Below are 11,622 nucleotides of genomic sequence, written 5' to 3'. Positions count from 1 at the left end.
TCGTACAGTTGTTTCTAAGGTTCCTGGGTTTGAAGAAAAATTTATTTTGTCTCTAATAGTTTTAATTTTGTCATTAAAGAAGGTCATGAAGTCGTTACTACTGAGGGTTATAGGAACACAAGGCTCAATAGAGCTGTGGCTCTCTGTCAGCCTGGCTACAGTGCTGAAAAGAAATCTAGGATTGTTCTTATTCTCCTCTATTAAAGATGAGTAATAGGCTGCTCTGGCATTACGGAGGGCCTTCCTATATGTTTTTAGACTTTCATGCCAAACTAAGCAAGATTTCTCCAATTAAGTGGAGTGCCATTTACTTTCCAATTTTCGCGATATTTGTTTTGATTCACAGGTTTGTGAGTTATACCATGGAGCTAACTTCCTCTGTTTCCTTATCTTCTTTTTTTAAAGGAGCAACAGAGTCGAGTGTTGTTTGTAGTGAGGCTGCAACACTGTCAACAAGATGATCAATTTCAGAGAAACTAACGTTAGTACAGGAATCTTGAATATTAGGATAAGGCATTAAATTAAATGCAGAATCGCTTCCTTAAATTTAGTAACAGCACTATCAGATAAACATCAAGTGTAACTTTTGCTCAGAGGTGAGTAGTCCTGTAATACAAATTCAAAAGTTATTAACAGGGCGGCTGTGGCTTGGTGGCACACACAGTGGGTCGTCCTCTGATCGAGAGATTGGTGGTTCGATCCCCATCTCCCCCCCGGTCCACATGTCGAAGTGTCCTTGAGCTAGACACTGAACCCCAAATTGCTCCCCGTGCTGCGCATGGGTGTGGGAATGTGGTGTGAATGGTTAGATCAGATCAGATTAGATGGTATATAAATGTCCACTGCCATCAGCGTGAATGTCTGTGTGAATGGGTTAATGTGACAAACACTGTGAAGCGCCTTGAGTAGTCAGATAACTAGAAAGGCGCTATATAAGTACAAGTCCATTTACCATTAAGTAATGGTCTGATAAAATAGGATTCTGTGGAAAGACTATTAAGTCATTGATTTCCACACCATAAGCCAAAACAAGGTCGAGTGTGTGTTTGAAACAGTGAGTAGGTTTATGTTCACTCATAGAGACAAAGACAAGAAACAGACTTTCAAATGAATTTTAATTTAGTTTAGGTTTAGGCTTGACTTATAGATAGCTGCAACGCCTCCTCCACTGCCTCGAGGAATATGAGTATTAATATGACTGGGAGGAGTGGATTTATTTAGGCTGACATATTCTTCATGACACAGCCTGGTTTCAGTCAGACAGAGTAAATCAATATGGTTATCTGATATCAGATCATTTACTAATACAGCTTTAGATGACAGAGATCTGATGTTTAAAATTCCACATTTTATTTTCTGATTTTGTTGCATTATCGCAGATTTTGTGCTGATTTGTATCAAGTTTTTCTGTATATATAGCTCCTCTTCTGTTCATTTTTGATCTGGTTAATTTAAATGATCGTGGGGCACACAGCTTTTGTAAAATGCTCCACAGGGAGTGCAGAGAGGTGTAGAAGACTGCAACTCAGCTTCCTGGGCATCTGTGATAAGGGCAGCGCAGTGACGCTGCAAATGGTTTAGCATGCTTGTGTTTCCAGGGACATATCCGACTTCGGTTGAACAACGTTGGCACAGTTTTCATCCAATCCACTCTTTGTCCAGCGTCACTTTAACTTTCTGGGGAAACATAACACTCCCTATGTTGACATTGAAGCCTCTTCCAGCTCATTTGTATTCACCATATGAACTATACAACCAGGGGAACCGAGCCTTTAAAGCAATGACTGCTCTTCGACCGACAGGGAACAGCTTCTGTTTCGGTTCGCACACCAGATTTTTCGAGCATTTTCGACCAAAAATAACTTGGTTCAGAACATTAAATGTTGATTCCATACAGGAACTGGAACATAGGTGGGTTATTTTTCATTGTGCAATGCCCTCCGTTGCTGAGGCGTCTTTTGATTACAATTGTTCTGTGCAAAACTGGTGGAAACGCGGGCTGGTCTGTTAGATTGCACCATGGTTCAAATAACTCTGAATGGTACCGGCTCAAGAACCCGTTCCCTTTTGGTCGAAAAGGCCTGTGTGTGAAACAGGTGCAGACAGACGGTGCCCCATCTTTAACTGCACCAGTTCATCACAATCTAGATATGGGTGCTCTACCCCTCCCTCTTCCTCTCTTTCTCTCTCACATTCACACAAAGACAAGAGCGTCATTTGTTCTGTGAAAGTTTTCTGTCATCTTGTATTTCACCCTCGGAGCCTTGCAGCTAACTGGGAAACAGCAAGTGAACTTTGGCCTGGGTCAGCGTTTGAATGCGAGGATCCCTGTCGCCATAGATGTAATGAGGCGAGAGACATTTGGAGAGCTCTATTATCACTGGATAGCAGCCAGCCACCCTGCCAACACACACACACACACACACACACACACACACACACACACACACACACACACACACACACAGACACAGACACACAGCCGGTTACTGTTGCTACACAGGTTTACTGTCTTGTCACATTCTGTCCCTCTAACATTGACCTCTCTTTGGGCCGCTGTGGCTCAGAGGAAGAGCAGTTCGTCATCCATTTGAGAGATCGGCGGTTCAATCCCTGGCCCCTCCGGTCTGCATGTCGAAGTGTCCTTGGTCAAGACACTGAACCCTGGATTGCTCCCTGTGCTGCACATGGGTGTGTGGATGTTGTGTGAATGGTTAGATTAGATTATATTAGAGATGGTATGTAGATCTACTGCCATCAGTGTGAATGTCTGTGGGGATGGGTGAATGGGACAAGTCCATTCACCTACACTTCCCCCATTACTTCCTCATTCTCTCTTCATCTACAAAGTGGATGTGGGTTTTCATCACACATCACCACACACCAAACACAGCAAACATCAAAGCCAGTATTTCTCAAGTGTCTGAGAGCAAGAGACCAAGAGCAGAAACTTACCCTTTTCTGGCCATAAATGCTCAGAGTGAAGCATATTCGGTCCAACTGTTCGTGTAAAAGTATTTGATCAACTTTGTTAAGGAAATGTGTCAAATCTGTGCTGATATATAGAGCCCTAATCTGACACGTGTTACCTGTTACTGTTACTTACCTAGGAAAGATGCTTTTCAAAAATAAGATTTTGGCAAAAGTTGCATTGTTGTGACTGACCCCTTGTGTTGGATGAAATAAAGCTCTCTCCAAAAAACAAGGTCCTCATGACCTCACAGCAATAGGGAAAATGCAGCTTTATAACGGAAATCATTTGGTGCAACCAACAGTTTACATCAAACTACATTTGATGGACATGTTTGAGTGGAAATAGCAAACCTGGTGCCATTTGGCCAATAGGTGGTGCTGTAGCAGCTGCGTCTAACTATAAAGCTGTGTGTGTATGTATGACTTTCTTTTGCATATCTCTGAATAGACACGCGGGTCCACAACAACGACACTAGCAGCAACACCAGAAGTCAAGGAATCGCCCTATTCCGGGAGGGTATGCCCCAAATGAGGACTGCAATGTGTCATTACAGATAATGTGCAGATATCATTCATTTCCGGATAAGCGGTTGAAGATGAGTGAGTGAGTAATGTTATGTGTATTTCACAACAATGGGTGGTATAGGAAAAATAAGTTTTCCCATGCACCTGTCACATTAACAATTGCAATGGAAAAGCAGTGCCTAACCTCGGGGTCAGGCAGGATAAATTTAAGGAGTCATGAGATACTTAACAGAAGAGGAAAAGCAAGAAAACACTTTTCTGTTATGCACACTTTTTTAACATTGTCATTTAAATCCTTGCCTTTTCTCTTATCAAGTACTGCATAATTTTACTTCTTCAAATAATGTTGTAACTAGTCATAACCAGTCATCAGACTCAAGTAATTTGGTCCAAGTCTCAAGTAAGTCCCAAGTCATTTTTTCTTGGGTAAGTTAAGTCACAGGTTACGTCAAGTCAGGTCACCCCCCAATCTTTATCAATCATTATCAATCTAATGTAAGCTAACATCAATACTCGTAATGTCAACATTGACATTGTTTAAAAATTTTCTATTTCATATTTTAACTGAAAACATAAAATGAACACAGACAAGTAATTTGGGTCATCATGTCTCAAGTCAAGTTGCGAGTTTTTCAAGTCTAACTCAAGTCTCAACTGTATATGAAGTATTTAGAATGAGCTCCAACTTCAACAGTAAAATGGTACTTACATTTTGAAGCCTCTGTAATACTGATTACATGAAAAACTAAACTTAGACTAAGTAAAAATATGTTAGCCTACTGATAATACTGATGTACTTTAATATTGGTAGCCTACTGTTTTGAATACCAGACTTTGACTTGTAATGGAGTAGTTTAGTTTTTTCACTGCAAGACAAAACATTTGTCAACCACTGGAATGTGTCACGCCACGGTGAGGTTTGTCCTTTCTTTGGGTTTTTTGTCTTGTGAATTTCCTGTTTTATTTTGAAAGATAACTCTCCTCTCGTTCCAGGTCACTTGCCCTTCCTCTTGTGTCACCGGTCTGACGTCATTCCCTGATTCCCGATTGTTTCCACCTGTGGCTCCCCTTCCCTCATGTGTATAAAGTCTGTGTCTTTCCCCCTGTTCTGTGCCAGATTATTTCTTACCCTGCGTCGAATTTATCCAGCGGTTTGTTCCACAGTCTTGTTCATGCTCTTGACATCTTTGTTTCGTTGTTCAGGTTTTTGTACTCCTTGTTTTGGTCCAAGTAAGTTTTCCCTTTTTGATTTCCCGTGTGACTTTGTTTTTTCCTCCAGGTTGGAGCGTCTTTATTTAATTAATTTTGTTCACTTTGTATTTGTTTATTCCTCCCGTACGGAGCGTTCTTATTTTGAGATTTATTTGTTAACTTTGCCTTTTGTTTTTATCTCCTGTGCGGAGCGCTTTTATTTGGTACTTTGGTTTATTACTGACGACTTTTGTTTTGTTCCTCCTGTGCGGAGGGATTTTTTGTCTGTGGCTTTTTCCCTGTGCCACGTCCCAGTCGTCAAGTTAATAAATTCAGTGTTGATCCGCAAACCTCCACATCTGAGTCCTCTTTCCTAGCCTGGGTCTGACAGAATGAAGGTTTCCGGGTTCCCAGAGGTGCTCCACAGCCCACAGAGGGTTTCCAACATGGTCTCTCTCTGTTTGGAATATTGCCAGATGCAGCACTATTATAGGTGTTGTAAAACAATGAGATTTGTAAAGGTTCATCACATCATCATCGAAATGCATCACTTCGTTTTGAAAAGGGGTTCCTTAGACCTCAGAGTTTTTGTGTGTTTTGACTGACTGCTTCTGAATATTTCATCTGACTGAATCTGCAGTAAAAACTCCACCTCTGCATCAGACCACCGTCACCCCTTCGGTGGCATCTTTTTAAGATGGGAACAGTAGGTTATAAATTGATGTCATGAACGCCTTCTCTGCTCATGCTCTTACATGTGCAATCATGCCGTGCCTTGGCCCACCTCTCCCAACAGGGCCTTTTGCACTCTCACTGGTCAAATTAACTACACTTTAGCTCTAATTGTGCTTGGGCATGGTACAAATGGTAAGTGTGAGTGTGCCCTTATAGGCCATGCAGGCAGCATACCTTACCAGCTAGTTACCAACTTTACAGCCTACTATGGTAAACATTTTTGCATACCTTTTTGCCTATACGCATAAAGTGTATAGGCAAAAAAGTGGTGCTATTTTCTGCATTATGAAGTTCACCTCTGATAATACAAACTGCAACTATCACAAAAACTACAACACATTATCTTGCTCAATATCACTCCCGGGAGTAGTAGACATGCTGAGATGCTTGATAAAAGTAACTCTGGATCTTTTATTATTCATAATAAAAAGCCAACATTTGAAACCAGCACAGTGTGTCCCTGTATCAATGCATGTGGTGGGGGTGGAGGAGTTCCTTCCTGCATGTCAACAGAAGTAAAAAGTATTTTAGAGCACGGATCAAACACATTAATAAGGCAGTAAAAAGCTTTTACATTCACATCGATAATACAGCAGGCAGACAGAGGGGTCGGAGGAAACCAAGGAACACATTCACTTGGTCTGACTTAAACGTGGAGCCTACCAGTATTTTAGTGACTGTGTCTCAATTTGTTTTAGCTTTTCAAATCTAATCAATCATATTCCTTCCTTCATTCTATAAAATGGCATTAGATTGAGAGGGGGACTGCTGACTACTACTCTATATAACAATAAATGTTTTAATAATTCACCAATATAAATTCAGCAATCTGAATGTCACAGATGGACAATGTGTCATGGAAGCCCTACTTGGAAGTTGGTGGCGCTATTGGGAAATGTCACAGGGTCATTAAAACCAAGTGGCGTCATCCTCCGAGTGTGAACACGAATCAGTTAATTAATTAAAAACTTATAATGCTTGAGGAAAGTTTATGGAGTGGAAAGGTTCTTCTGGGAGATTGAATGTGCCCATTTCACTTTTTAAATGTTGTATGGGCTTGGTAAAAACACATACTTTCAGTTGCAATTAAAATGTAACTTTACAGTCACATTACAGTATGAACTGTGTACTGTACAGGTGACATCAGTGAATTTGTAGATTTATGGACGTGGAGTCCAACAGGTGATCAGCAGGTTTGCCGTCAGTTTATGGAGCAGCATGGTGAGTTGTAGACTGAGGAATCATTCTCAAAACTTGAGCCTCCCTTCGCCCACCCACCCACCTCCTCCTTCTCCCTGCTGTATCACACATGAACAGCAGAATCCTGTTTCACACATTCACACTGTGATGAGAAATAATCACAAGCTGAGCAGCTGGAAACCCATTCAGCCTGAACATGCTTCACACGCTGCTGTCTGTCTGAACACAGAGTAAACAAGGATTCGTACATAAGTATTGTGTGTGGGGATGTAGGGTTTGTCAGAGCTCTGCTCTCTTTACAGCCAATGATCCTTCCTTCAATCAGATGAAATAATGTACTCAAAATAACTGTATTCATATTAAATGCTCAATTGACCTATTCAGGACTGAATGACGCATATTCTAAAATTTAGAAGAAAACAAAATTGACTAAATATCTGTGTAAAACAAAGAAATTCAACATTAAAAAAATCAACAGGCCAAATTCAACTGCAAAATTCAGTGCATGAAATTCAGTGAAATTCATTGCTCTTCTTTGGTTCACAGGAAGTCAACACTGAATTTCATGAACTGAATTTTGCAGCTGAATTTAGTTGATTTTTTTAACCTTGAATTTAAGAACATTGAAAGGTAAAGAGTTAAATTCAGAGTAAAAATATTCAGATACATATTGTCAATGCATAAATATTCAGTGCTAGAAATTCAATGTCTTTTTAATTTTTTGAAATCCAATGACAGACATTTACCAAATTAGACATGCCAGACTGGAAGCCAGGGGTTAAAGTACAAAACCCAATTCCAATGAAGTTGGGACGTTGTGTAAAACGTAAATAAAAACAGAATGCAATGATTTGCAGATCCTTTTCAAGCTATATTCAATTGAATGAACTACAAGGACAAGATATTTAATGTTCAAACATCAAACATCTTGTCTTTGTAGTGGGGATAATACTTTTTCTGATTCTCTGAGCTTCTATCCTCTCCGTCTTTATCATTCATGTCTCATCAATGCATGTTACTAATTCAACTTCTTCTCCGGAGTTGTTTGTGCTTTGTTATCTCGCAGGTCTCTGCTGATCGTGGTGGTGCCTGCTGCCGTGGTCCTGCATGACGCTTTCTGCTGCTATTAACACTATTACTCATATAAACCATCATTAGTCTTATAAATTATAACATTTATAGACATTAAAACACCATCAGTGCTATGTCTCACTGTATTGCAGCTGTTATTACCACTATTCATCATTGATCATATCTACCACCACAATTAATATTATCATTGTCTCTTCTGTCACCTTGGCTGTACTTGTTTCTTACTATTCTTCCTTATTAACTGCCATAACATGTAAGTCATGTTCACATTACTATAGATCTTATTATAGTTAGTGTTACTTTTGTGGTTGCTTGCGTTGTCCCTCTCTGTCCATCTGTCTGTCTTTTCTCTCTTTCTCTCTCCTTTTCTTCCTCCCCAACCGGTGCAGACAGATGTCTGTCCTCCATAGAGCTGGGTCTGTCCGACGTTCTTGCCTGTTAAAGAAACGGTTTTAGTTGCCACTGTGCAGTCTACAGGGGAATTGTTGGGTCTATGTAAATCATAAATAAGTCATTGAGTGTTGTCTTTACCTACTCTGTTAAGTGTCCTGAGATAACTTTTGTTGTGATTTGGCACTGTAAATAAAGTTGAATTGAATTGAATTGTAGTGTATTAATTAAACATAGGTTGATAAGGATTTGCAAATCATTGTATTCTGTTTTTATTTTCATTTTACACAACGTCCGAACTTCATTTGAATTAGGGTTTGTAAAAAGAATGCCTTGTAAACAGAGCCATAGTCAGAATCATGCAAAAGTACAGGCACCCAAAAGAAAGTTTTATATTATTTAATTTTTTAAATGTTATTAATTTAGATAGCTGCAAGTTCTTCTTCCAAGTAAATCTGAAAACTGGGAAAAAATCTGCTCATTGTTGCTCATTGTTTCAAAAGACAATCTGTTTTCCCTTTGATCCATATTAGATTGCATAGTTTCTTCCAGGAAAGTTTCTAGGACATTATCAGGAAATGACAGGCCCATAAAATAAAGTGTTGCTGTTTTATTTGCCATATAAAAGTCTACATACTGTTCCCAAGACTAGGAACTGCCCTGGGGCCCCTGGGGTTCTGGGGTGTAAGGCAAAATATGTATGCAATGGGATATCATATCTAAGATAAACTACACATTGCACATTGAAAGGAAGTGAGGTTAGGTGGGCCAATGAAGCAAACTTTTGCCCCGAGCACCCTAGCAGGATAATCCGTCAGGCTTTTTCTGATTCCCCCATGCTAATACAGATGCATTTATTAATTCTGTTATTGTTGGCCTTAAGGTAGCCAAATAGTAGCCTGGAAAACCAGACCCACATCTAGAAATGCAAAGGGTCTGGCAATGAGCAATAGACCTTCCCAACTCAAGGGGCAGCACCAACGCATGCAAGTGGCCTACTTAGTCAGTGTTTTTATACAGAAAAGCCCTCACATTGGCGGCCAGGAAAAGGCAGAAATTTGACGTCCTGCTTTCGCAGCATTCTAGTCGGGTAATCCGGTACTATGAGCTCTTTCAGATATGACAGAGCCTGACCAATAAGAACTTTGTAGGTAAGGAGAAGGATTTAAAATTCTATTCTAGATTTTACAGGTAGGCAGTGAAGCTAATACAAGAGAATCTTGTGATAACTTGTTTCTTCTCCTGATGAAAGCCACACTGGAAAAGTTTAGTAAAGAATCCCGTCTTTCATTGTCCCTGTGATCTAAAAATGTACGACTTTCTCTGTCAGCATCTCACAGATTTCACAGACTTTCCAATCGTTCATCTTGATGGTCGATATTCAGCTGTAGTGATGAGAAGGTGGTGACTTGCTGTCTCTCCTTCCTGTGATCAGCTGTTTCTTGGTTTTAAAACTTCTGGCTGTGGGTCGCACAACAGTTCATGTTATCGACACCTCCGCTCAATGTGCCGACAAGCCGCAAAACTCTATTTACATGTCATCCAAGCCAGCACATTGGGGGCTTGATCAGGCCACGATCTGTCTGAATATGTGGACTAGGCCGGCAAAAAGGCAACACATTTCTTTGTAAGCTTTTCATTTTTAAAACTTATTTTCAAGTGTATGAACAACCTTTCTCCAGAAATACTCAGCCAACTGGTAAACAAACAATACAGTAGTATCAGAACTAGGGGTGCAACAAGCAGAAATTGTATAACAACGAAAACGTAGAACAACATTCGGACAATCATGGTTCATAGTGTTAGGCACCAAACTGTGGAAAACATTACCACAGCAAATCAAAACACTGACAGAGCTCAAGGTTTTTAACACACAAGTAAAACAATGGTAGAAACTGTTAAACACCTGTGAACATTGACCCTCTCACACAGGGCAAGTGCGCGCGCACACACACACACACACACACATTACTTGTTATCCTTGTTTTTGTCATTATGTGTGTTGTATTTGATGTTCTGTATTCTAATGTGTGTGTATTGTCTTTAACTTTGCTTATGTAACTTTTAGTAAAGGTCTAACCAGGGATGGGTTGCAAAAATACTGCAAGAAACCTGTATGCATGGCATCTATTTTATATGAAACAAATGTACAATGTATTTGTCCCTGTTCAATAAACTTCTAGAATAAAACTTACCGTCCAGTGTAAAAACTCCTTAAAAGTCTGTAATAGTCTCCTATTTCTAAACCCCCAAAGTTCCCAGGGGAAAAAATCAGAGGACATGTCCCCAACGTCTATATAGCCATGCTTGTAAATAGCAGATAACCAAAGGAAAAGTCACGGACTTTTACAAGCAAGCCATGATGTGAAATCAGTGACTGGAATGGTGATAGTCGCCATGCCTTCTCATAAGGGTAAACCTCGGGTCACCCTCTTTTAAAAACGCACACAGTCAGCTCAGAACACACGGATCCATGTAATGTGTCATTGTAAAAGATGCAGCCGAACTGTCTCTCTCTCTGATAGACCCTGACACACACACATAAACACACGTTCTGTCGTTGTGGCAGGTCGTAAAACAACAAGAGGCCAAATGCAGAGTGAGGATGTGGTGGCTCGGGAGATGAGCGCCTTCTCTGCTCCTCGGTGTTTATTTTCATGCGGCGTAGCCCGGGGATAACCTTGCGCGTGTGTGAGCGTGTGTCCCTCCGCCTGTCTCTACTGACCCAAGTTTGAACCCACTGAGAGATATCATTTTTATAACACACACACACACACACACACACACACACACACTGGAGCAGGTCGAAGTCTTCCTCTAGATTAGAGAGAGGTTCAATCTGAAAGCAGAGTCAAGCAGAGGGCAGCGATGCTTTCCAGCGACGTGTTAAACGTCATTTCATCTCTGAGAGTGAGATGCTGCCTCATTGTTATAATGATACATCACGAAGACAACAGGGAAGTTGGAATCATTACAGCCACATGGTGAAATATTTGTCCAGACGGCATCGCCTTTAAACTGAACCAAACGGAATGAAGTCATAAAAAGTAGGGTTATGGTTCTTCCAGTGAGAACCACGGGGAGAAGGATTAAGATATTCTTCAGGAGCCTCTTTTCCATTTGCTGAAGCATCTGAAAATGTGCTGCTTAAAGCGTTTTGCTCTTGAATGCAGGCCGCCCTGCAGGCATCATTACTGATCCCACAAACGGGGATTAAGCCAAGGCAATGAGTGTGTAAACTAGCTGCCTTATTGCCAACAAAGGCGTCTTGGGACGCGCTTCCATTGTCTCGGAGGGAATCAGCACCTTTTCTCAGTGAAATCCGCCGCGGATTGTCTGCGTGCAACAGGAGGTAGGGATTAAGGATGCGGTGGCTGGAACAAATGGGGAGGCAAGCCAGCCATTACAGACCGGAGGCGGGGCCGAACGACACCCACAATTAAAGATGAACTTTGAGTGAACCAATTTATCTGAGGGAGGAGAAGGTAACAGGCTACCCGCAGTCCTTGCAGCCTA

This window comes from Echiichthys vipera (genome assembly GCF_963691815.1).
Source record: "Echiichthys vipera genome assembly, chromosome: 18".
Lineage (NCBI taxonomy): Eukaryota > Metazoa > Chordata > Actinopteri > Perciformes > Trachinidae > Echiichthys > Echiichthys vipera.
This window is presented reverse-complemented; position numbering follows the sequence as displayed.